Here is a 27,706-nt window from a genome sequence, read left to right as displayed (position 1 = left end):
ATCCCTTCCTAGGTATTACGGGAGGGTTTGAGAAGAGATTCCACTTTAGGTGGCTCAGGGGCCACTTGCTGGGATGGTGGAGGGTGTGTGTATTTGTGTGTGTGTGTGCATGTGCATGCATGCACTTATGTGCTAGAGAGATTAACTTCCCTCCAGGCTCTTGGGGGAAAGGCCCATTGATTTTCATCTTCCAGAAGCTTCCATTTTTCCAAGGCTTCTGATACGCCACCCCCTCTTCTACCTAACTCCCCTTCCTCCACCAGTTGTGCACATGGAGTTGTGCTCAGGCTTGGGCCTCAGACTACTCCCCATGTACTCCACAAGCTTTCATTCTACTTCTGACCTTGCCCCCTCCATGACCTTGCATGGTGGTCTGGGGTGCACCCATCTCACGGATCCTCTCTCCCGCTCTGCTTCTGTGGGGTATCAGACTCTTCATTGTGCTGCTCAGCTTTCCCAGCCACTTCTGCTCCCTTCCCAGTTTGCTTCCAGGGGTCTCACCTGCATGGGATCCTCACACATTTAATCCCGTCTGGGCCTCTGAATGCAGAGGCTGACATGGTTGCTGGAGCTCTGTGCTGCCCTCTCCGTCCAGTGTTCGTTCTCATGACCAGCCCTGCTGTAGTTCAAGTCTGTTCAGACTCAGGAACCTCTGAGAGGCTGCCCTGGCCGTTTTTCCTGAAGAGGTTCACCCCTCACCCTGAGCTCCTAAGAGCACAGCAGGGACTTTAATTCCTTCATAGCATATCAGAGTCATTTTTATTTGCACACTTAAATTTTACTTGCTTTTCTTCCTCACCCCTCAATTAGAATGCAAGTTTCAGAAGGGCAGGGAACAATGCCTGGCTTGTGGCAGGTTCTCAGACTCTCTTCCTTGAATTGATTCATTTGTTCCTCTAGTCTCTTTTCTGATTCTGCTCATGGGGTGATTTGCTCACTCTACCTTTATCTTTTATTTTGTTTTTCTTCCGGTACCAGGAATCGAACTCACAACCTTGTGCTTGCCAGGCAGGTGCTGTGCCGCTGAGCTAAATCCCCAGCCCCTCTACCTTTATCTTAATCAGAAAGTTACCATCCTCGATTCCTTCCCTGGAGACTTTGTCTTGTACATACTGTGTTTTCCCCCAAATAAGACCTAGCCAGAAAGTAAGTGATTTTGTTCAAGCTGCTAGTAATATAAAACCTACCCCGAAAATAAGTCTCAAATAAGATCATCAGACAGACAGACACATTTAGTATGTCTGGTACAATGCACTGTGGACATAATTAATTGTAGAATAATAATATTAATGTATAATTAACTATAAATAATATTATTGGCATTAGTACTTAAATGATAATTTAAACCATAATTGAATATTTGTAAATGATCAAGTAGGCACCTTTGCAGGACAGGTAAATGCCTCTACAAGCAGATGAGACTTATTGCCAAATGATCAGAGTACAGACACAACATAGATAGCATGCACACTTGATAACAGATGTGGTTGTATCTAATATGAATCTTCATAATTAAATATGTTTTATATTGTTCTGGACATACTTAATGCACCCATGTGAAATAAACATTTCCTGAGTTTTAGCAGCTGCAATTTCTGTCACTTTGTGTGGATCATCATTCTTAACTGCATCATTTTTGTTGCTGCTTCTGTCTTGTGAGTCTTCAATTAATTCTTGGTTTAATGGAAACCTGGTGAAGCCCAGCCTGCAAGAAGCTGTGACTTGGGTGAAGGATCCATGGGATAAAATCGCCAAAAGGTGTGTGGCCAGTGCAGTGCAAGCAGCCGCATGGGCAGGAAGTGCTCACTTACAGAGTGCTCTGTTGCTGGGTATGAGAGATTAGGGCCAATGGTTCTACAGGAAATGGAGTCACAAGAAAATCAGGCTGCAGTTCAGGGTTTGGCTCTGACAGTGTTCCAGAAGAAGACAACACGAATGTATTTGAATAAATGTAGCTGTCTGCGCATGAATAAGTGTCGATTTCTGTATGCGAAAAAATGAATAAATATAGATTATTGTACATGAAAAAATGAGACATCCCCTGATAATAAGCCCCATTGCATCTTTTGGAGCAAAAGTTAATATCAGACCCAGTCTTATTTTCAGGGAAAATCGCTAGTTTCAGCTCCTTCGTTTTCTCCATCTCTGCAGCTTCTTCCCTGTCCATTTCACATCAGGCTCACACCACTGCCTCCCAAACTTTGACAGTTTTGTCTTATGTAAATTTTCGAGAGTGATCTTTTAAACATGCTAATCCTGCTGTTGAAACCCTCTGCTACCTGGCTTGGATCCTGATATGAACAAAAGTAAAAGGACTCTATGAGTACAGTTGGAAAACTGAATGCACCCTGGGTATTACATGTTATTAAGGAATTATTTCTGTTGAGTGTAACAGGGATCTTGTGGTCATGCTGAGATCTTCATCTGTTGGAGATAAATACTGAAGATTTTATTGGTAAAAGGATGTCTGTAATTTGCACTAAAATTCTTCATGTTTTTGCTTCTCTTGCACTTCTTGCTTGACGCTTTTCCTTCTCACCACTTCACAAGCCACCTTGAAGGGAGAGCTCCCAGATGTTCCTGCCTGGTCCTTATAAACTTGCTTGAACACCACTTCTTTGATGCAGCCTTCCCTGACTGCTCCATTGGAAGTGATATTTTGCTCCTGTAAATACACTAATACTATGTGTTCTTTATTTGTGACAGCTACCAATCTATATTGCTATTTGGATATATACAGGAACTCTCTTTGCTGAGCAGGATTCCTTGGCGGATTTTAGTAAAACAACAACAACAAAAAATTCTTCATGCATCACAAAACAGAAAAACAAAGACAGAAAGGTTGCTTGATTTTTGGCATAACCAGATTCAGCGGATCAAATTATGTCCTCAGGTTTGTCCAGTGTTTCTCTTTCCATTTCTTGGCTCTATTTTCATTTGTGTTGGCTTTACTCTCAAACAAACCTTGTGTGTGTGGTGGTTTGTGTTACATGCCCTTAAAAGAAGGAAAAATATTCTTCTCTTTCTCTGATACTGCAGAATAAACCACTATGATAGTCTCTCCAGTGGGAATTAAATCCTCTTTGTTCCTGAACCAGTCATTATGGTTTGGGGGCAGTTGGGTACACTGACTGGCCAGACTTAAATTAGGTGGCCATCTTGTAGCTGAAGAATGGAGAAGTCTCATTTAAAAATCATCCAGAGATTGAGGGTCCAGTGCCCAGAATTGCTCATGAAATATTAGTAGCCTTGTAATTACCTGGGCTAAGGGGCAAGGAGACAACACAAGTGCTAGTGAAATGAAGTTCCTTTTCATTCTTGCTGGTCATGCTCTTTCTGTTTTGTTAATTGCTTAAACTCATTACTACAGATTTCACATATCTGACTGAATGCCACCACAGACTGGACTATTGCCCTTGCTTCTTGGCAAACTCGTCCTGAATTCCAAAGGGAAATGTAATTTGGTTTAAAGAACAATAGAGGACATTGTACTGTAAAACAGAGGGAACAAAAAAGCATCTGTTGGGCATTTTGGAAAAGCCTGCTTGCAAAGAAAGGGAGGAACGCAAAAGGCTTCTTAGCAGAACTTTTGCTAGTGCAACGCACTTGGATGTTTCTGGCTCTAGGATGGGCTCAAGGAAGGAGAAGGAAGAGAAAAGGGACAACATGAGCACTGAGTCCAGTGGATGCACTTGGATAACTGTTGCTGGCTTTTCCCAGCCATTCCTTGAGCATTGTACATAGGCTACACTCCACCAGAGTTCAGGCATGGGGTATTCCTGCTTGAGGTCTCCCTCTGCAGTGGACACTCAGGGTGATGAGCAGACCTGAGAGTCTGAATCTAGTTTGGAGGAAATCAAGAGCTAGGTTTGAAAGTAGAGAGTGTAAATGACATAGTGTTTCTTTGAGTTAGTTAGAGCTGGGTTCAAATCTCATTATAGTCACTTAGTACAGTATCTGTGTGATTTTAGACATATTAGCAAATCCCCATGAGCTGCAGTGTATTAATCTGTAAAAGGCAATAAAAATACCTCTCTTAAGAGGTCTTGAAGGGTAATTGGGGTAATGTATATAAAAGGCTTACATATGTTAGGTGCTTGATAAATGTTTTGTTCCCTCTTTGTTAAATACCAGTTAGCTTACCTTGCAGGACTTCTATACATTAAATCCTTAACACTTATCATTGTTATAGGGGTTCTTTTCCTAGCAGTTCTCTGTTGCTTAGAAAGTCGAGGTGCCCTAGTGATCAATCTAGTGACTGAGCTTTTATAATCATTTTACAACCATCAAGGTAACATTTGAGTCAGGCACGAATCATCACTGAGTATTATATGTGGGGGGCTGGTGGGATTCTGATGATGAGGAGATTATATGCATAGGTTTGAAGAAGGAAAGGGTGAAACATTAGGGCTATTGGAGAAGAATTCATCAACACGTTGATCAGGTGACTAAAATTAAAATTACTTCTGAAGGACAGGTGGACATTGTGTGCCTCTAGATGGGAGACCCTGAGAAGGAAACAACATTGTCTATGCAGAGTTTTGGCTGAGGATACAGAACCTCAGTCTAATCAGAAGGATGGGCCAGACACACACAAAATGAGAAAGACTTCTACATAAAAAATGTTTGGGGACAGGGCTGTTTTCTTTAAAAATGCTAGTGTCATAAAAGACGAGGAAAGGCTGCTGAAAGTATTCTAGATTGGAAAAGGCTTGAGAGGCCTGTTTGACAATTCTGTGCAATGCCTGAATCTAGACTGGATCCTGTCTAGAGGGGAGTATGTGTGATAAAGAACGTTGTTAGGTTACCTGACCAAATGGGGATGTGGACAGATGAGATAAAAGTACTGTCAGTGTAAATTTATGAAGCCAATAGCTGGACTGTGGTTATCTCTTTTCTTAGGAAATATACCCCTAGGTATTTAGGAGTAAAAAGCTATAATTTGTGTAACTTACCCTACATAGTTTAGAAAAATGAATTTATGCACACATGCAATACACATGTATAAACCTATGCATACATATGTACATAAGCAAGAGCAGGGAAGGAGGAGGGAGGCAAGCAGGGGTGAGGAGAGGGACAGAGAAGGTGGAACAAAGAGTACAATGTTGATAGATAAATCTGGGTAAAGTGTGTATGGATATTTCTTATGCTATTTTCTGCTTTTGCAAATTTCTGTATTAGTTTGAAATTATTTCCAAAAAGTTAAAAACAATGCCCTAGAGACCCGGGTCACCAGGAGGTGTTGGAGTAATGATGAACAAGCGTGTATTGAAGAAATGTTCAGGCCATTTGGATGTCTTCCAACCACACCTGATCGGAAGGAGGATGCTGGACTCTGGCAGCCAATCTCATTTGACATCTAAATTCTTTAGTTGGGATTCAGTAGTGCTTGAACCAAGAATTATAATTCTATAAAGTCTTAAATGAAAGAAACTTTGTGACTAAGGAATAAGTAGGGAGACTAAAGAAATTTTAGTCTACCTATATAAGTGTGTAAGATATATTGTTTTTCTTACTTTTCTAAAAATCAACCTAGTCTTTATTCTAAGCTCCAATCCTGACAGGTCGGCAGCAAGTTCACAGTTGTTAGTGGAGCTTCCCCTTCCCAGGTCTCCCAGAAGTCCAGGGAAGACCTTACTCAGTGTTTATGGTTCATACCAGGTGCTATGGAGCTGCCTGGTCCCAGCCCGTTCTCTGCAGGTCTGGTTGGTGGCTTTGCTACTTCTTTCCCATGTAGAGTACACCTGGAATCTTGGGCCAACTGGGACCCTGTGTGCCAGGGGTGCTCCCATGTTGGGGGTCTCTTGCAGCTACCCCTGTGTGACCTAGCCACCACCCTGCTGCAGTGTTACTTAGGGTGTTGACTGCTGCCACTCAAGGGATCCCATGCTCAGTGGAATTCTTACCTTCTAGGTCTATTTGTTTTTTACCTCCGAACCCCCAATGACTTTGAGCAATGTCTGGAACCCCTGCTCACCTATTAGCATCATTTTTTCAGTGATATTAGGATTTTATAAATGAGAAGATGGGGCCACAGACTTACTCACCTATCTACCTGCTTGGAATTGGGTGTTCAAATAGAAGTGAAAACCACAGAGAACGCACGCACACACACACACACACACACACACACACACACACACACACACACCATTAAAAATTGTCCTGACACACAGATTTTCATCTCCTGTGTACAGTTCAACTTAGAATTTAAGAAAATCCCATCCAGAGTGGGAGGATCAGGCAAAGTTCCACCTCCTTACCTGGTCTTTGGCAGCCATTTTCTTACCATCCAAAAATCCAGAGTATGAATCACTCATCTCTGAGCCACTGCAGAATGTCTGCAGTTTGGTTTCTAACTTTTTTTATTCCTGGTTAAGGAGTTTACTTTGAAACTGGCGACGGTTAAAAGAAAAATCTGCAAACTCCTGATGCCAAACGGATAGCAAGGAATAGATGACTTTAAAATAACTCTTATCCACCAAGATATGTTTAGCTTTGTGATTCCTGTTGTTCTAGCTATAACATTTATAGACACTTATGGGTAGAATCCATGTAAAAATCAAAGAGAACTTAATTACTAGGCTCTGAAGAGGCCAACAGTGAACCCACAGATCTGTGATGGGGACTTTCTGCCTTCTGTCAATCCCCAAGGGGTGAGGAAGATGAAATCTCTCTGCAGAGAGACCCCATGAAAGCCTGCCCTCCTTGGATTCACCACTGTGCCCATGACACAAAAAGCTGGGGTCAATCATTTAAAGGAAAAAGTGACTCATGTTTCATGCTGGTTGTTTCTGCACCAGGCTTACATGTGTACCACCGCACAAGGCTCATAGCTGTCCTAAAGGTAAAAATAACTACCTGTTATCATTTTGGAGATGAGAAAACAGGTCCAACGATGTTGACTGATTTTTCCAGGGTCACAAAGCTAATCCGTGCTGGAGTCAGGTTTCAAGATCTTTTCCTGTTGACTAATTTGCTCGTTTGCTTCTGGTTGAGCTTCCTTCAGTTGCTGTGTTTCCCTTCATTGCCTCCCCTCTCTGAGTCTGACTCTTAATTTTAGACTTTTGTCAGGATTTTGTGCCCATGTCCTAAACACAGGTCCCCACAGTGGAGATGGCACCTGTCAGTTGGCCTGGAAGCAGGAAGAGCCACGTAGCAGCTCTCTAAAGACTGCCTCGGCCCAGTCCTCACAGTCTGACAGCAGCTCCTGGGGAACGGCTCTATGTTTAGGTGGACGAAGAATTTCTGGGCAGCAGCCCATGACTGAGTGAGAGAAGGAGCCCGCTGTGGGCTTGTGTTGTGTGTTGACTTAGTGACACCTGACAGATTTGTGTAGCTAGAGCTGTTGAGACGAGAGATGCAGAGCAAATGGACCCATCACTGCCGGTGGGCAGGAGAGCTGGTGGCAAGCGTCCTCTCCTGACAGCGTTCTCTTCCTCTGGGTCCGCTTGGGCTGCCCTGTTGACATCACAGGGCAGAGATGCGATGATGTTTGCTTGTGGAGTTTTTCTGGAGATAGAAGAGAATAAATACAGCCCTTCCTTCAGAAAAGTGTTTTACTTTGCCCTTTTGAAATCTCAGTTCAGTGCAGTGAGCAAAACCATACACTCTTAAGTCAGATCTGTATTGGAGTCTGAAAAGTGCCTCATCATCCCAGATGAGCCACAGAGAACTTAAGGAGTTGGGAACGGGCCCAGGGTCCCTAGCTGGTAGAAGGGGTATCTCAAATTGAACCCAGTTGCTCTGACTCCAGGTCATTGTCCTCCCTACAGCAGATATTATCTGGGTCCCAGCAGTGAGGCGTGTGCTGTGTAGTAGCAGGCACTTCTCCGGCCGTGCCAGCACCTAGGTGAGACGTAATGAGGTGCTGATGAAGGAAGGGAGAGGTGAAAGGAAGGAGGCAGGAGAGAGAAAACCTGGAGCTGGGTCTCAGTACCGTCCTTCACCAGCACTGACCTTCTCTTCCTCCCTGTCCAGAATGTGGGAAAGCAGTATATTAGCATTGTCTTTGGCAGAAGAGAAATTCTCACACCATCTCTCCTAGGTCTTGGGAGCTGGGAGACATGCACCACATGAAATGTTTGAAAAATCAGGACTGGCAAATATGTGTTCCTCCATTTGATAAACTTTTACTGACTCCAACATGTGCAACAAGCCGCTGAAGTCCAAACGATGAAATATGATGAGGGGAGGCTGGTAGGGACCTCTTTCCCTCCCTTTACTGGACACACCAAGGGCACTGTATCCCTCAGGTCTCTTAGTTGCCATTTTGCTTCCATTTCATAGCAGAGAAGATTGAGGCTTGAGAGGGTAGGTAACTTAGATTTAGCAGTCTTGGAAGGAGCTGAGCCTTTGAGGATTCTTTGGGGTTATGATACTTGTGAGTACAACATACCTGTCTTGACTAAAAAATCGTGGAAGGCTGCAGACTTATCTAAAATAAAGTTTCAAGAAATTGGCTGCTATTGCTGGTTGGATTTCCTGAAACTTCCACTGTGAGCCAGCCTCCAGACTAAGGAACTCGCATTGATTGCCCTTCTTTCTGTCCTTCCTCCTTCCTCCCTTCCTCTCTCCCCCTCACCCCACCCGTCTGATTCTTCAGGGATGCAAAGTCTTGAATTCCCTTGACTAGCATAGATTTTGTTGGGTGTGCATACAGCTTGTTAATCAAGCATTCACCAGGAGCATGCCCTTTCCTTTGTCCCTCTGCACCCGCAGCCCTCCCCAGGTTATGCCATGCGGAAGGTCTCAGCTCTCCTGGGCCAGGAGGGACTCACATAGAAAATGTATTGGGAGTGAGTCATCATCAGGTTGTTTTGAAGATGCAGGTTAATAGTAAGGGTCAATATTATTATCAGACACAATGTAGACTCTTGTTTCATCAGAGAGCTTTGAATGCCTACCGTGTGCTTGACCTTGTGCTAGGATATGTCTTAATTCTGAGAAGCAGGTATTATTATTCCTGCTATGTAAAGAAGGACACATAGGTCCTATAGGTTAGAGAACTTGCCTGTGTTCTAATAGCTGGTAGGAGGGAGAGCCCTAATTTAAATCTAGTTGTCTTGAGTCTAGGTCATTGTCCTTCCTATATCAGAGACTTGCTGAGGCTCTGAGCATAGTGAGCGGTTTGTCCTCGTTTTGAGGGTACTGCTCCATTCATCTGCCGCTCCTGGCAACTCCATAGAAGAGTCTGGTGCTTTTGAATATGACTGTCTGGCTCACTGGAGATTATCCAGCCTGCTGGGGCACATAAATGGAGTGGGTAGTATGCACCCTGCTGTAACCCATGTCTTTGGCCATGGGGCTGGTCTCCGCTTGTCTCTTTGGATGCATTGTCAGGATGTAACAAGAATATTTGACTCTGTTCCCAGAGACATACTGTGGCCATGCAAAGTCAGTGAGCATCAGGGAGAGCATTGCTGGCATCCAGTGGGCTGGGAGCAGGCCCCTCTGTTGTGGGTCTTGCCTCACCAGGAGGCTGTGCTAGGTTTGGGCAGCTGAGGCAAATGTGAACTTGTGTAGCTTTGTCCACCTGCTGCCCAAGGGATAGCCATGCTTCTTCCATTTCAGGCTTGCTTAACACTAATAATAACAGTAGTAGTAGCAGTAGTAATCGCAATGTTGAAAAAATACTGACTGAATTATTATTACTAGGTGTCAAGCACTGTTCTGAGCATTTTACAAATATTCATTTTAATTTTAATAACACTTTAAAGTTGGTACAATCAATGTAGATCTACTCCTTTTATAGAGGAAGATACTGAGGCCTAAAGAAATCACATAATTTGCCTGTGGTAAATGAGGACCCTGGGATCTGAGTGCATAGAGCTGGTTTTCAGCACGTTACAACATAAGTCAGTCTTCATTTGGACCTTCGCTTCCTTCCAGGAACATGCTTTGCCTTGGAGTGCAGTTTACCAGACACAACCATGCAAGGCAGTTGTTGGGCAACACTCCCAAAAGGTCACTATTTCCTTTCTCATTTTTCCCACTACTTTTTTTTTCTGAACTGCTCCAGAATCTGCTATTTACTCTAGGTGTATCTGAGAGCCTTGAGGTCAGGAACTGTGTGCGCCTGACGATCATAGCAGCTGCACAAAGCCTGGTGCACAGAAAGTGCTGGGTACCTGTGGATGGAGGGACAGATGGGTAGACCCTGCTTCCAGTGATCAACCCTAACATAACTTTTCTGAGGGAGCAAAGGGGTAAGACAAAACAAGAAGCTCTCGAGAACCTGGATCAGACTGATTTAGCTTTTCTATACCTTTCATCCTCACAATAATACATTAGAGATAGAGCAGATGCAATGACATCCACTTACAGAGGAGGAGGCCAAGAGGAGAACTGACTTGCCCAAGGTCACCTACTCTGTATCTAGTAGTCCTCCCTCTATCCCAGGGGCTGACCAGACCCAGAGCAGGGCAGGTGAGGCAGCTGAGGAGCTGAGCAGCCTGTGGTCAGGTGAGGCGGAGCAGGTAATAGGAATCCTTGGCCTAAACTGGTAGACAGAACTGGCTACTCATGGCAGAAATCCAGGCTACTTGGTGAATTGACTGCCTTTGCACTGCTGTGTGGGAGGAAGAGGCTGGGGAGTGAATGCTTAGGGCTTTGTCACAAGGCTTGAGGGGCTTGGCTGGCCCTCTCTTGGGATTCCACACCCTTCACCTGTAGCGCTGAGGGAGGGTTTCCTTTGTCTCAGCTCCAAAGATGATGTCCTTGCAAAGCTTTCAGAAAGTTCCATCACATAAACTGCCTATGTTTTATTCCCATTTCAGGGAAACCTTCTGGGAGACATCAGTTTGTTAAAGTTTTCATGGTCAGAACCCTGAGAATTAATTTCTTCTGTGAACCTTGCCTTACTGTGAAGTGGTAAACACCCTGGACCTATTTGGGGCGATTCTTGAAAAATGCTTTTTAATTTCTTCCTCTGTCTGTCTTCCTGTGCCATCACTCAGGGTTACATTTCTCCTACCTTGCCTCCTGAATAGTTTCCCTGCTTTTACTCTTGCTTCTCCATCCAACCTGTGCACATTTGCCTCAGTGTCTTGACCAAAACACAAGGGTGACTGCGGCCCTTCTCTTCTCTGTTTAAACAGAGTGTATCCTGATTTCTCTCATGAGGAGTTTTTTTTTTTAACCATTGTCTCCCAGGCCTGTCACCCATCTGAACTAGCCTGGGCTTCTGCTGTCTTAGTTACGGAGACAAAATACCTGACACCCAACATTAAGGAAGGAAAGGTTTATTTAGTTCACGGTTTGTGGAGGTTTCAGTCCGTAATCAGCTGGCTCCAAGGCAGGGTGGCACATGGCAGAGGGGCAACAGTTCAAGGCAGCAGAAGACAGCAAAAGCAACAAGAGCAAAACGGGAAGAGCAAGCCTCTTTTTGTCCCTTATATTGTAAGCAGGCTACCACTCCCTGGGGTGAGTGTAGCACTTGCACCATCTCCCTGCCCTCCTCTTGCACAGGCTCAGGATGTTTACAAAGTGAGGACCCTGGCCCCCTGCTGAGTCCCTTAGTTAAACTTGTAAACTTTTCAAGGTGACACAACACATCAACCATTAGACCTGTTGTGTGTGCATACTTAACTCTGGATACAGAGCAGTAGGCGCAACCTAATTCCCAAGCTTTCCACCTGTTGTCCTGCTTCTGTGCTCTTGTTTCTGCTTTGGGGTTCTTCCTCCTCTCTCTATACTGTACTTCTGTTAAGTCCCATCGCAAATGTAACTTTCTCAGGAAGCTTTCCGATCTCTTTGCTTCCCTGAGGCAGGACAGATACCATTTCTCCTCAGGTTTTGTAGCATTTCATGTGTTCTCTAATGATACCGGAGCTCCAGCGCACTTTAGTTGTTGGCCTGTGCCTGGCTCCCAGGCATTTCTCACTGTGGGGCCTGTTCAGCTCCATCCCTAGTCCCCAGTACAGTACTGTGGCTGCATCTAATGGGTGTTTTGTGACTAAAAGATAGTGAAGCCAGAGGCCAGCAGGGCAGTCTCCTGTAGCTTCGTTCCCTTCCTTTCTTCATACAAACAAGTAAATCTCAGAACCCAGAAACACAACATAATTTTAATAAATGAAAGTGTGTGTGTGTGTGTGTGTGTGTTCCTTTTTAAGATGTGGGCTTCAAGGCTTCTGGTTTCTACCTGTATTCTGGTCTTGAGAATTTAGGGCGGTCTTGGCACATGTTTATTTTTCAGGCCAAACTTTAGATTCCATTGATCAAATGGCATTTTTGTGCCAGTCGTTGAGAAACAGGTGTTCTCAGCGCAGTATCTGCAGAGACTGGCGACTCTGGGACAGATATTATTATGCCCATTTAAAGTTGAGGAACACAGGTCCAGGGAAGTTAAAGAATTTGGCTACAGAGGTGGTAAGTGGTGGCCCAGGACTGTTCAAAAGCAGGTCCATGCCTTAGCCTCCCGGGATGCGGGATGTGTGGACAAAAGACAGGTTCTCATTCACACCAGCTTCACAGAGTTGGAAACTGCAGTGGGGCGGTGGGGCAGACTTCTGTGTGTACCAAGCTCTCTAAGTGGCTCTGCTGCACAATCAAATTACAGGACTTGAGTGTGCTGTAGTCCTGTTCAGACTGCAGCCTGTGTCAGCTCCAAGCCCACTCTTACTCTCCTACCTGTGTTGGCTACTGCCTCGGTGAAGACAGGGAAGGAGGTGGGGGAGGGCCCCCTGGATTAGAGTCAATCTAGCCTGTTTATCTTGGTGTCTTCCACCCTAGGGGCCCTCATTCTTATGAATTCATTAATGCTCTTAAAAGCTTTGCAAAATGACGTCATTCACCCTACCCGGCTTCATACACTGGGCTCTCACCAGCCTCTGGGACCTCTTGTTACCAGTGTGGGCAATTTCCAAAACAGAGGCTTGGGATTCAGAAGTCATGGGGGAATATTCGGTGACGGGGAAAGTTTCAATATTTCTGCTACTTCATACTGGCCACCTTCCACAGATTCTTAAAAAGAAAGGAAAGATGTTTCTTTCAGGCTTCTTTCCAAGGCAAACTTAAGTCTGTGTTGACATTCTGGGGCTCTGTCTCCTGAGAGGCTTTCCTCGGCGCTAAGAGGCGTCGTTGGAATCATGGAGCTGCTGCAGCATCCGAGACCCCTGTCTACTGTGGCCCTTCTTGGCGGGACCACTTCTCTGTGGAGGAATCTCAGATGTCTTCTTTCCTTCTCTTACCTATGTATGTGCGTACACGAATATGTGCACACAAGTACACATGCACACAGACACGTGCACACGTGGACTCACTTGGCATGGATTTCATATCAGCATCTTTCTCATCATCTTTCTAGGAAATAGCTTTCATTTGTTGCTTTGGATACCACAGTGTAGGAAGGTATTGGGCTTTCTCGCTTCATTTGAAAACTGGTGAAGGGAGGACATTTTCTGTGCCCTCTCAGGAGGTCTGGTAGAGGAAAGTTGTATTTTACTGCCCAAGGCCAATGCCCGGGGTTTTTTACCTTCTCATGAATGTGCAAGTTCCCTGGACTTGTCAGTCCAAGTAAGGTCACAAACATAGTTTCATAGGCATATACATGTAGGTGTGTATGTTTATGTATTTCTGATGTAAAATGTATTTTTTGTTAAAAGTGAAAGCTACTGCTTTAATGTCCCTGACTGCCTTACGTGTGCCCGTCTTTCAACTCCAGAGGCGATTCAGCAGTCTGTTAAGTGAATACTTTGATTCCTACTCATATTCTGGGGAAATGTTCTGAAGCAGTCATCACTTTTGATATGTCTGAAATTGTTTCTCCTCTGAAGTTGTGATTTCAGTGTCTGTTGTTGTGAAGGGGAGCTGCTAAGTCAGTGGCTAGTATTATGTGTGACATCGATCAGCTTCTCCATTGTTCACTATCAAAAGTACTACTGAAAGATTTGTAAAAGGCTTAAGCACTATGTTTGAATGAAAGGAATTATTCTTTTCATAATTGTATATCACAGAAATAAAGTGATGGTTATTTTCCTTGAAGAATTAAAAAAAAAAAAAAAACCAAGTCAGGTCACAGTCGCAAGTCAAATGTCATTGGCTTTTGTTTTCATAACATAGGACTTCCAGCTCCCCCCCGGGGGGGGGGTCTCATTCTATTGTTTCTGGGGATACCCAGGACCGAGTGTCAAATAAACAAAGACACTTTTTGTTCTGTTTCAGCGGCAACAGTAATGTCAACAACAACCCACACTCCACTGTACTCTTAGAGTCCGGTTCATTCCAGACCCTGTCCCTAGTGACCTGATTTCATTGTTTCACTGGGGCAGGAACCCACTGTGACTTCTGTCCCTGTCCTGCTTGCTCTCTTTCTCTCCTTCCCATACGTTTTCTGGGCAGTGATCTGTGCATAGTATCCAAATGTATCATGCTGCTTCCTCTCTCTAGGTTGATGTTCTCAGGCAAATCTGCTTGAAAAATTCTTTCCCCTGTTTTAAAAGCAGATTGGCCACCACCTCAACCAGGAAACTTTCTCTGATCTGCCCTCAGAGAGGACATTCGTTCCTTTTGGCTCCTGTGTGTGTGTGTGTCTCATGACTGTGCAGTACTGCGCTTTAGTATTTACCCATTGTCTCCCCATATCTGTGACCTTAGCATTCAGCTCTGTGCCTGCACGCTGCCTGTGGATGGAAATTCTTACTTACATTAAGTTGAAACCATCTTTGTATCAGTCCTGAGAATGAGCCAGGGAAGAGGAAACTGAGGCTGGAGAGGCTGTGTGTTGGGCATTAGGTCTGAAACAGATGTTTGGAGAGGCAGGTCAGGGCTCCGGTTTCTCAATACTCAGCTCTTGCTCTCAGCTGAGCTGCCTGTTGTCCTTCTTGGAACATTTTACTTTCCCAGCTGCAGAGGTGCAATTGTTTTTCAAGTCTGGAGGCCTCCTTAGAAATCCATCAATTTAAAAAGGACCAGGAAATGGTGAAAAGAACAGCCCATTATAAGCAGATTCTCTTTTTACCTCTGGGGTTTCATTCATTGTGAAGCATTTGCATGAAGAATGGCCGCTGTGTTCTGTGGAAAGCCCACAAACTCACAAAGGCCGGCAAGCTGATGGATCATCATGGGGCTTCAGAAAAGGCCAGTTGACGAAAGAGGGCATAGAAATGCTGTTTATAGAAGCAGCAGAAAAGATCTTGTTATAAGGGCACTAGTCTAGTGGCCCTGAGGACTATGTTTAAATAGGGCTTTGGAGAATCTATTTACTATGTTTTTGAAAATGTGAATGCTACTTCCGGAGATGACCTTAACTTCTTACTTGGTAACGGATGTTGTTGCCCACTTCATAGATGGTTGCAAACATTACTTGCTGTTATTCTCTCTAAGGGCTATCATCTCTCCCCAAGACATCTGCGATGGTCCCAATCACCCCTCCCACCCCAAACCCATTTTTGTACAATAGACAGAATGATCTTTCAAAAGCACCACTCTGAATTTGCTGCATCCAAGCTGAGAGCTGTTTGGTAGCTTCTGGTCCACTAGGCTGGGAAGGACCTAAATGAGGTCAAGCATTTAGAAGCTAGTGATAACTGGCAGAATAATTTTATGTCTATTAGACTTAATGGTAAAAATACTGGGACTTCTGTTTTCTGTATTTTTAGTTTCAATTTTCTGGTAATGTTTTTGTATCTTATGAAAGTGTCTGTCTATGACACATTAGAAATACATGGTTTTGGTAGCATTGGCCGGCAAGGCCAAAGGCTTTGGTGCTGCCTGCCTCTCTGGATTTGTTTTTGTTCCTTTCCTGTCCTCCTCTGTGGCACAAACACACTGGCCTTCTGAACATCCCTTCTCCTTCCTTTAGCATGGTGGCACATGTCTGTAATCTTAGAAGTCGGGGAAGCTGAGGAAGCAGTTAATTTTGTAGAAATCTGAGCTCATTGTCTCACAAAGTCGCAGAACAAAAAATCTTGCACAAAAGAGGAAGTTTAGAGAGTGTTTATTGGAATTAATAATAATAAAAAAAACCTCTTGGTGGATATGTACCATGAGGGGATTCCAGAATTGGAAGTGTAGCTGTGCTTTTTTTGTTTTGATCTTATATAGATGAGCAGAGCGTATGGGAGGTGTTTTGGAGTTTTTAAAAAATCAGTTTTTCAGCTTGAAACAAGTTCCTCTGCATTTCTGTTTTTCCAGGTCCAGTTGGGAGGTTGGGGAGGACCTAATAATTTAGCACACTCTACCTAAGAACCTTTTTCCTGAAAGTTTTTTTTAATCTCCCCTCTTATCTTAACTTTTACCCTTCTTCGTGTGACTTGAATTAGCTTTGTGTGTGTGCTGCTTGTTTTTGATCCAGCTTTATTTTATGTTGCCCTTACAGGCTAACTAAAGAAATTGTCTATTATATACTATTATACTCTATTACACTGAGGCAGGAGGGCTGCACTGTGTTACACTGAGGCAGATGTTCAGGGAGGCAAGTCGCAGGCTCTCATCTCTAGAAGCAAGTTAGTAACGAGTGAGCCAAGACTAGTTCTCAAAAAAAAAAACAAAAAACAAAAAACAAAAAACTGCATCTATATCATGTGCACCTGGGCAAATGCTTTTCCTCTGCCTGGCTGTTTCTTCCTTGGCTTCCCTGGCTGTGGTTCATTTTTTGCTTGTCTTCAAGTCTCAGGGCATGTATCAGTTTCTGAAGTTGTCCATTTCCTCCCAACTAGCCCCTTACGTGCTATCTTGTGTTAGATTGTTCACCTTCAGAGTCCTTTACAAAATTGCCATTCAATAGTTAATCATTGTTTAAAGCCTGTCTTCCTACTAGAATGTGGGTCCTATGGGGGCAGAAGCTGAGACTTCTTTGTGGCATCTGCATCATAATCCTGGAATCTTCTGGAGTGCCAGGCACGGAGGAGGTGCACAATAGTCACTTACTGAACGAGTGAGTACAGAATCAACTAGAAAAAGTGCTTTGCACATTGCTTATATACTTGCATTAATTATAATTGTAAAACAACAAAGCAGTAGGCAAGTCAGAGAGGAGGAGACATAAGTGATCTGTATAATACACAATTAGACTACCACTTCCTGAATAACTGGAATTTGCCTAAAATATTCATAACCCCTAAGTATCTTGCGTCTAAAGGGAAATATAAAAGAGAACTCCCCCTGGAGACATTAGTCATCAGTTGGGTTGTCAGGGCTGAGATCTGATTGATTCAGTGCATCTGAACAGACTTCTAGTAGAAGGGCCTCACTTTGGCTGCAGCAAAGGATTGTGCTTGGAGTCACAGGAAGTGCCATGATGGTCTGATGCTGTGAGCAACCTTTGCAAGCAATCATGAGGAATTTGGACTTTGTTTTAATAATAAGGGGCAGCCCCAAAGGTTTAAGGACAGACAGGGTGGAAAATGGAGAATAAAGAAAGGGAAAGGTGATATGAACAAGTAAGGTAGATCTTCCTTATGCAGAGGCCCATGGTTAGTGTGATTACTGCTTCCCCCATAGCAATCCGGAGAGGATACCTAGGGGCCAGATTTGGAACTAGGTTCATCTTGGTGGTGGTAGCTGGAAGGATGCAGACAAGACAGGTATAGAATGGACAGGACTTGGTAATGGGTTAAATGTGGACAGTAAGAGAAAAGGAGTGAAGAATTATAGATGTCCAGGTGCCTGTTTTGGAAAACTGAGTTGATAATGGTACGCTTTCTGAGCTGGAGCTTCCAGCTGCTCATGCCCTGTTTAGAGTGGACCAAAACAGCTGTGTTAGTCTGCTTTCTGTTACTATAACCAATACCTCAGAATAATCATTTTAGAAAGAGGGAAGGTTTATTTGGTTCACAAACTTATAGGTTCAGTCCAAAATTTGTTGGCCCCATTGTTTGGGTCAATGGTAGTTTATCATGGTGGGAGTGCATGGTGGAGCAACACAGCTCATCTCACAGTTGGAAGAAAAACAGAGCAAGAGGAAGGGGCTGTGGTCCCACTGTCTCCTTCAAGTGTGCACCTCCAGTGACCTGCAGATCTCCCTCCAGGCGCCATCTCATAATAGTTCCACCACCTCCCAGTAGCATCTTTCTTTGAACCAAGACTTCACCATATGGATCATTGTGGGACACTTAAGATTCAAACTGTAGCACCAGCTTCAAGAGAGCAGGTAGAAGTGGGATGAGAAAAGGTGGAAGGGACTTTGTTCTGTGCTGCTTGATTTAGGCCTAGGTGTGGCTGAATTGTGGGCAGCCATCTGCAGGGGAATAAATCCAAGTGTATGTCCACTGTGAGAAGCTAGGGACAGAGGCCAGGGAACAAGGACAGGCTGATGAGGAACCCACTGTCACAGCTGAAAGAATTTGGCATTAGTTCTGTGTGTGTGTGTGTGTGTGTGTGTGTGTGTGTGTGTGTGTTGATAATCCATCATCTTCTTTATCTGCATCATGCTTCACTAAAGCTCTTGACTTAATCCAGCTTGACTTGTACAGATGTCGCCATCTGGCACTAGATCATGTGCCTTTTCAATCAAAAGGAGAAGAATGCTTCTATTCAGAAGTGCAAGCCCATGACTGGATGCCTTCATGGTGTGTTACAGCCAAATCCAAACTTGTAGTCAGCCTTTGAGGTTTTTAAAGTAAAAGGCTTATTTGGATTAAATACAAAACAGAATTCTTCTAGGAAAAAAGTCTCACAGTTTGAATGGCTTTCCTCTGTCCTGAATCATTAAAACAAAACCAAGGCTGCTGAGTGTGTTTACTGAGGGTCCTCAGGCTGCTTCCAAGATAAATGGTAAGAGGATATGGCTATAGCATTATCAGTGATCATCATCAGACATTTTATTTATAGCCCTCACAGCACTGCAGACAGCACTGCCATGTGGTTTAGTAGAAAGTGCATTAGGCAGGGAATTAGAGCCTACAGCACAGTCGCTCAAAGTGCGTTCTGTAGACCACCTGCCTCCTGGTTGACTGAGAAATGAGCCAAGATTCTGATTCAGCCTCGCTGAGATGGACCCAGGAAACTCCATTTTTAACAGACTTTACCACCCCAGGTGATTCTGCTGCATGCCTAATTGAAGAACTACTCTTCAAAGGCAATGATTTTGAGTCAGGCCTCTGACTCCAGGTCTGCTGCCTCTTAGTGGCTGTGCATGTGACCGAGGACAAGTTACAGATGTATCATCTGTGAAATGGGGAAAAGGACAATGTCTGCTTCCCAGGCAGGTAGTTGCAAGAATTTGATAATGCACTCATTGTCATGCTTGACAGGAAGTTCATGTCCAGTAAATGGAAGCCATGTGTCATCAGTGAGCTTCTGGCAGCCCAGGGCTATTCAGCTTAACACCTTGGGCATGTAATGAAACAGTAGCATATGCACCGTTGACCTATGAAAATGTGTACTCTGTCTCTTTCATATAATTTAAAATTCTGCAAATTCACATTTCCATTTGTCTCTTGTTTAATACTCTACTGTGTGCACTGATCTTGCATACTGTTTAAGACTGTATACATAAAACCAAAGTGACTGCACTTTTCACTTGAATTAGGGATTTTCAAAGGCAACCGTGAGGCTACATGTGATGTTTGCTGTTAGAGCTAACTTTAGAACCCCTCCCTCGCCCCCGCAGAAGGTGTGACTTCACTATACTTAAGATATGATAATTGACTTATTCTGTGCTTTGATTTTTTTTTTTTTTATCTGCAAAATTAAAGTAATGACAACTCCTGGGCTGCTGGGTGGGAATGTGAGATCACAGTTGTGAAAGGCATTTCTTCAAAAGAAAAAGTTTTAAATTGTCAAAGTAGAATTGACAAAAGTAGACATCAACGTGATGGATGGCCCTTCAAAATCAACTCCCAGAAACTGGTCTGGGTATCTTGTTTTGTTGCTACAGGTATTAGCAGCCTTTTTATGAGTTAGGCTGGTATTTAAGGAGGCCTCGCTTTTCTCTGTCATTTGGAGCTATTGATGGGACCTCCTAGCTTCCAACACTGATGTCATTTTTTCTGGATCCGGTAAAGCATGGACTACTATTCAACAGATGAAGGTGGAGTTACATGCCTGCTTCTGTGGGCTTGCATTTATCAAGGAAAGGAAAAAGGAGAATACCACCAAATGGTTTCCCCAGCCATAGTTGTAGCTTTACAACTTTGTTTTTCTTTTTTTTTTTTTTTTTTTTGTGGTATGGGGAATTGAACTCAGGATCTTGCACTTGCCAGGCAGGCACTTATAGCACTGAGCTATATCCCTAGTCCGTTTGTAGTTTTAGAAACTCCATTTTCTATAAAATGACTTCAGTTGTTTGGCTGAGAATCATAGAACCTTAGAATCTTGGAATGGACTTTGATGCTCTGTTTAAATCTGTTCCATAGCATTCCTGATACAAGATTGTTGAGGCCCTGCTTGAGCACTTGTAGCCACAAAAGAGACCTTATTTTTCCCCTGAATGGCCATTTTCTGGACACTAGGCATCTTTGATTGTCAGGTATCTTTATAATATTCTGCATCCTGACTCTGGAGCTACCATCCATCACCTTAGAGGCTACGTCCAATTCCTCTTCTGTAGGGCAGACCTCCCTGCATTTGAAGACTATAAGCACTTCTTTTCCTCACCATAGACCACTCTCCTGACACTCCTTGCTGACTTGTCTTATGTCTGCTCTTCACATGTATGGTGGCCCTTGTGTTCAAAGCACAGAAATAAAGGAGGCTTTTCACATCTTTTCTCTCCAAATGTTATGTTTTTCAAGTGTTTGTGACATTTTACTTATCACCTTGATTAAAAGTGAATCATGGTGACAACTGCATCGAAAGTACTTGCAGAAGGTGCTTGTATGTCTGTTTGAGGAGAGGTCATGATGGTTATTTATAGAGGCTGTGTTTTCCCTCTTATAAATCCTACAGTCCTTCCAGGTTTATGTGGAGCTCACCTCAATCTGGAGTCTTTCTGTAAGTCTACTGTTTGTTGAGACTCTCCCTGTCCTACTCCCAGCTTTGCGTCTGTGTAATTCACTGGGTAGTCTTTCTTCTGGGTTCTGGGAAATCCCTTCTGGGGCTGCTTATTCAAGCTGTTGCTTCAATTTCACATGCAGTTTCATTTTTCTTTTTTTAATTGCATGTTCATCTTTTAACTCCTCATCTAGGTTTAAAACCCACTTAAGGCCTGGACTCTGTCTTGTACATCTAAGTATTTCTAATCTGGTGATTTTCATAGTCTTGGTCTTCAATGATTATGGTAATAATTTTAGAAGGATTTGACCTTCTTTTCCACCTTAAATTCCCTCCCTTGTTGACTTCAACCATTGCAATGATTTTTGTATGAGATCCCCCATTGTTTCCATCAGATGTTATACCTATAAATACCATTACCGACTGGGTTTCTCTTCTTTTGCATATTCACTTGGATTACTCAGGCTTATTTGGAATGGTAATATGTCTTCCTTCAACTAATAGCTAGCCCTTGCCCCTCTGGATGTGCTATATTCTTATTGAGTTGAATCAGTTCAACTTTGGAAATATCTAAGACGGTTATATACCTTGAGGATTATTCAACAAGTCATGACTAGGTCCTCTCTAAAGAACTGAAGACAAGACAGTGGGACAAGGAAGGTAGTGAAAGGTAAGCAGAACAAGGATTGGCTTTAAATAGTGACAGAAAATAGCTTCAGGGATTATAACTTACAGAAATGCGTTTTGCTACTTCATAAATTGCCTTAGGACTTGTTTTGGGTGATCAAAGAGCTAATCATGTTGCTTAGTTATTTTATAAATGTGAGATACTTCCACACTGGAAGGTATCTGGAAGGTTTTGTCGCTTTAACCAAAGATAAGCAAACAGAGGGGTTATTTTTTTGTTTGGACCTGAGGGGGATAACACTACTAGGTGAGGTTACTATGGCGCTTACCAATTTATTTATTTACAATGAGAAATTTAACTTCTAAGGGGACCAAAACACTCCTGGTGTAGCAAATAAATTTTTGCCCTGGGGAGGACCCTTGGGGCAGGCAAGAGCCTGGCTCTTCGAGTCCTTTAGAGCTTGGCAGAGGTCCCGCCTTGTCACATATTTGTTATTGCAAGTTTGGTGCAGTCGCTTTACCTCTTGAAGCCTTACTTGCCTTGTTTCTAAAATGAGTGTGATGGCTCCTGCCTTGCATGACTTTCCTGGCGACTCCGGGAGCTAAAGGGGTTCACCCTGCATGTGAGGGAAGGGGCCATGTGAAAAACTAGTGGGCCCTCAGAAATGTTCTTGGAGAGATGAGAGTTTGTGTCTGTGCCACCAATTTTGATTCTTGGCTTTTTCAAATCATGTGTTTTCCAAAAGCTTTATTGCCTCTTAATAGCCTTTAAAATCTTAGATTCAGTGGTTTTCAGACATAATCATGTAGGGGGCCTGTTTAAAATGCTGATCCCTGGGAACCTGCTATCCTTCTCCCAAATGATGCTCCAAAATGTTTAGGTAGGCCAACGAATGTATCTTTACCAAGTTTCTTGGGTGATTCCAGTGCAGGGGTGGCATGACAGCATGAAATGGCTGTCTGCTCTCATAACAGCCCTTTACCATAGAGGCTTATGATTCATGTAGTATTTTCAAGCCATGTCTTTAGGAAACAAACGCTAGTTTGGGAGAATCAGATATGAAATATTTGTCTCCTGAGTGAGGTCTAAACAACTTTAAGTATTGGTTAATTGCCCAAGACATTCATGTATCAATGAGAGAGGAGCCCCAACGTTGAGATGGTCTCCACAATGCTGTCTCTGTCTGATATTCTAGGTTCATCAAACTTGCCAACCTTTCCCTCTTTTGAGATCTACAAATTTTGCCTGCTCATCCCTAGTGCCATAGTCTTTTAAAATCTTTGCAATCAATTTCCTCATTTCTTTGCAGAAGGGAAGAATGCAAAGTCTCTCCTTTTCTCAGAGAAAAGTCTCTCCTTTTCTCAGGAAGAAAGCAAAGTCTCTCTTTTTCTTAGCCAGGGTCTGCTTAGGGGGTGGCAGGTATACTCTGCTAGCTGAGGATACCATCACAGTTCTATCTTTGAGGACTATTATCCAGGGTGGCAGTTGCCAGGAGAACACCATGTCTAGCAGCATGTTTCATGGTTGGATGAGAAAAAGGAGTTTTCCGATCATATATGTTTTATCAGATTTCTTTACAGAAGAACATCCTGAGCTTTTAATGTGCCTGTGCACATTGTGTATCTCTGTGATTGGAAGATTGTTTGGAGTTGTTTCCAGGAGTATCTGACCAGGCGCTTTCCCTGCATGGTTCTAGTATTCCACAGAGCACTCATTGGGAAACAATGTCCCAGGTTAAGGGAGCCACTGATTAGGGAGAAATAGTAAATACTGTAAAAGGGAAAAAGTAGCAAAGTAAATTCCATGTTCACCATCAGGGCTCACAGACATCTCTTCAAAAAGTGCTGCATCAGTGCAGGACTGGGTGGATTAGAGCAGTGGGTTCTGAAATCCTGAGAGTGCTTTATAGGCCAGATTTCGTGTGTGATTCTGGTGTGATGGTCTTCACATGCACTGGAAGCTTCGGGAACAAATACGGCTCTTGCTTTCTTTCCTATCTCAGGCCCAGTGCCTCTGAGCTCCCTCCTTGGGCCACTTTTACATGTCCTTCTATCTCTACATGAAAGAAAAACACAGCATTTGTTCATTCATTCATTCATTCCACACACCGGGTGTGGGGGTGCTATCTTCCTACCCATCTTTTAGGCCCTTTCCTCCTACGGTTCTATCATCTGTCAGAATGTAGCAGGAGCTCACTGATAGCAGGAGTGTGGTGCTGTCTCTGTAGACAGAGTGTCTTATAGTAGCTTTTGTAAAATCTGTCTCCTTGGAAACCCACTGACACATAAATCCTTATCTTGAAAGGCTTTTGAGATGTGCTTCATTCTTTCTACAGCCAGTTCAGAAATTCTTGTGTCTAAATGTCCTTCCTAATTAGGAATACTGATAATCTCATGTTCTCTTACTCAGCTCTGGATGACCCAGATTTCAGGTTTGTTTGTTTTTTTTTTTCTTTTTCAGGAAAGAACCTATATTAGTCAACTTCTTGTTACCATAAAAAATGCCTGAGATAATTAACATATAAAGAGGGAAAGTTGACTTGGGTTCCCTGTTTTGGGGGTTCCCAGTCATAAGGTGGACACACTGCCTTAGACTTTGATGCGAGTACTGGATGGTGATGGCGGAGGGTGCATATTGGAGCAAAGCTGCTAGCCTCTTGGCCAGGAAGCAAAAGAGGAAGAGGAAGACCCAGGGTCCAATAAGTACCCTTTGAGAATATGCTCTCAGTTAGCTGAAGACCTGTGAAGACCTGTGAAGACCAAAACTGTGTCAATACCCAGACCTTTGAGGGAACATTCCAGAGTCAGAGTAGAACATGATAAAGAAAACTAGGACTGATTTGGTCTTGAGACCTCAATAGATTTAGAACTTCACAACTACTCTCCAACACAGATATATATTATCACCTCCCATAGTTATATGCAGGGATACTACAACTCAGAAAAAGGGCTTCTCCCAGGGAAGAGGCAGGATTTAAACCTAGGCCTGCTTAACTTACCTCCGACTGTCCATTGTTAGGCTCTTCCAGGACCCACTATCACTACTGCCTGCCCAAACTGAGTCCTGACTTTCCTTCAGATCCGGTGATGGAGAGGGCACTTTACTTTGCCATTTATGGTAAGAATTTTGAGCCATTTTGAGTCCACCTGGGGCCAGTTTCCACAGGAGAGGGGCCAAAGAATCATTGAAAACCATAGATAATTTTCACATTGCCTTTGTAACCATGTTTGCTTTCTACTTTTTCTCTCATAAGTTCCATGGAAGCTAGGACTTATCTTTTCTTTTCCTGTTGAATCCCTAGCACTTAGACAAGTGCCTGGCACATAGTTTGTGGAAATGAAGGAGTATGTGTCCTAAACCTAACCTAGGCAGCAATTTGTTACCATAAACCATTCTTTAAAAACTACAAAATATTTTAGGCCTACAAAGTATTGTGAATAATGAACATCAACATACCCACTACTCAAAGGAATAATGTGCAGCTCCATCAGGATGGACTAGTTTATGCTGCTGTAATAGTTCTCAAATTCAAACAGTTTAAAACAAACAACAAATGAACAAACAAGATGTGTTGCTTCCCACTCATACTACATGTTTCTACAGGGTGTAGCTGGGGCCTAATTTAGGATCCAGGCTTAGAGCTTCATTGTTAGTTACTGACAGTGACAAAGAAAGAGAGGTGATGACTGCACGCTATCCCTTCAGTGTATCCACCTACAGGTGACACTTCTGCATGCTTCCTTGGCCAAAGCAATCACTTGCTGGCCTTGCTTAGAAGGGTTGGAAAAGTCTCAGCATGTACGTAGAAAGAGGAGAATATAAACATTTGTGGATGGTTCTAAGCCCTGTCACAGTTACAAATGTAGCACTTAAAGTTCTCTGTGACCCTTTGTCTGGTCTCATTTCTTTCACTGTCCTCCAGTGAACATCTGTATACTTAATTTGTTATTATTTTGTTGCGGTTTTACTTTTCATTTTCCTGATTATGAGTGAAGCCTAGCATCTTCTTGTGCTTATAAACCATTTTGTTCTCATCTTTTATATGTTGCCAGTTTATCTACCTTATCTAATTTTAAACATTATTACAGTATATATTCTTATGTATTGATCTATAGGAATTCTTTATGTATTTTGCATACTCATATTTTGTTGGTTACATGAATTATAAAGTTCGCTCTATCATCTGCTGTTTTGCTCTTTGTTTATGGAATCTTTTGAAGCAATTTTTAAATATTTCGTTGTGTCTCAGTCTTTTCTTTTATGGGCTGCACATTCTGCATCTTGCTTAAGAAATCCTGTCCTACCTGAGAAAATAACATTTTCTTTTCAAAGTTTTGATTTTCATGTTTAGGTCTTTATTCTACCTAGAAATGAAAGTTGTGAATTAGGCCCTTACTTTTCTCCAGATGGCTAAAAAACTGTTCTAGCACTTGCTAATTTGTCAGGCTTTTTCTGTTGTATATTGTGTTTTCACATGGCAAATATTTCAGAGATCTTTATTTGATTTCATTAGTCTATGTGTCTATTCCTGGGCCAACAAAAACATGTCTTAATGGTTTCATAATTAAGTACTAATACCTGATACAATAAGCATTATCTTTCCTCCCACCTTTGTTCTTCAAGATTGCTTTGGCTATTTTTGGACCATTGTTCTGCCTTACAAATTTTAGAACAAGCTTGTCAAGTTCTGTGAAAAACTTTGTTAGAATTTTGATTTATTTATTCAACAACAGTTACATATCACTTATTACATGGCAGGCACTATTCTAAATGCTTCACAAATACCTATTCAGTTAAAATACATTCCTTATTTTGGAAAGAACTGAAGTCTTTATACTGCTGTCTTCCAGTTCATGAACATGGTAAAGATTTGGCCTTCTTCAATATCTCTCAATAAAATTCTATAATTTTCTTTGCAATGATCTTGATGTTTTAACCAAAATTATTCCTGGGCATTTTGTGAATTTTTTATTATCATTGTAGAAGATTTCATTTGAAAAGTTAGTTTCTAATTGACCATTGCTAGTGTAAAGGAATACAATAGAAATTTTTGTTATTAACCTTAGATCCACAGCTTTGCTTAACTCTCATATTAATTCTAGTCATTCCTCTGTGGATTCTCTTGTGTTTCCTAGGTGATAACCTCTGCTGGTTAAGATTACTGGTTAAACAGAAGTGGCAATATTGGCTATCTTTATTTCATTCCTGACTTTGAAGGGAATCCTCATTTTGCACAACTAAGAAGAGTGCTTGCTCTAGTTATCTGATAGATATTCTTTATCATGTTGAGAAAGTTTCCTTCTGTTTTTAGGTGACTAAGATTATTTCTTCTTGTTTTGAATTTTATTTTCTAAATTAGAAATTTTTGGTATTTCTAAAGCAATGCTTTAGTTGCATCCCATAAATTTGGGTGACTTTTATTTTCATTTCCAATCAGCTCAAAATGTTTTATTATTTGCCTTCATGTCTCCTCATTGACTCGTGACTATTTATAGGTGTTTTGTTTAATTTTCAAGTGATTAGAGATTTTTCTTACCTTTGTTATTGACTGTCAGTTTAATATAATTTTGCTCAGACAGCATACTTGGGATACTTTGAAGTTTCTAAAGTTTTGGTAAAGTTTGCTTTGTGACCCTTGGTTTGATGTATCTTGATGAATGTTCTAGTCTGTTTCTGCATAGTGTTGTATAAATGTCAGTTATATTCAATTGGCTGAGCTCTGTCACCCTGCTAATTTTCTTGCTACCAATTTTATGGATTAGTAAGAGCTGATACTGAAATCTCCCACTAAAATTACAAAGTTACTTGTTTCTTTCACTTCTTTTAGTTTTCATGCCCATATTTTAAAGCCCCGTCTTTCCAGATTTAGGCTTGTTTTATCTTACTTGTGAATTAACCCTTTTATTATTATGTAATGTCTTTGTTCATTCCTGGTAATTTTCTTTTTTCTTAAGTCTACTTTGTCTGCTATTAAATAGCCACTCTTGCTTTTTTTTCTGATTATGTTTACATGGTGTGTTTTTTCTTATCTATTCACTTTTAACTTTCCTATAGTATTATATTTGAGACAACTTTCTTGTAAACCTAATATGACTGGATCATTTTAAGTTGTGTCTGACAGTCAATGTCTTTTAATTGACGTATTTAGACTATTTAAATTCAATATAACATTGTAATGTTTGGATTTAGGTGTATCAATTT

General features: G+C 42.3%; 1 protein-coding gene across 1 annotated transcript in view; it reads left to right on the top strand.

Moving 5' to 3' along the window:
- The window catches only part of Pde1c (phosphodiesterase 1C, calmodulin-dependent 70kDa), a gene marked incomplete in the record, with an annotated part of 467,041 nt that overhangs the window by 35,117 nt on the left and 404,218 nt on the right, over positions 1-27,706 (top strand).

Source organism: Chinchilla lanigera, unplaced genomic scaffold (assembly GCF_000276665.1).
Source record: "Chinchilla lanigera isolate Chin_1 unplaced genomic scaffold, ChiLan1.0 scaffold00009, whole genome shotgun sequence".
Taxonomy (NCBI): Eukaryota; Metazoa; Chordata; class Mammalia; order Rodentia; family Chinchillidae; genus Chinchilla; species Chinchilla lanigera.
The sequence above is the reverse complement of the archived record's forward strand: the minus strand, read 5'-3'. Positions and strand labels throughout refer to the sequence as shown.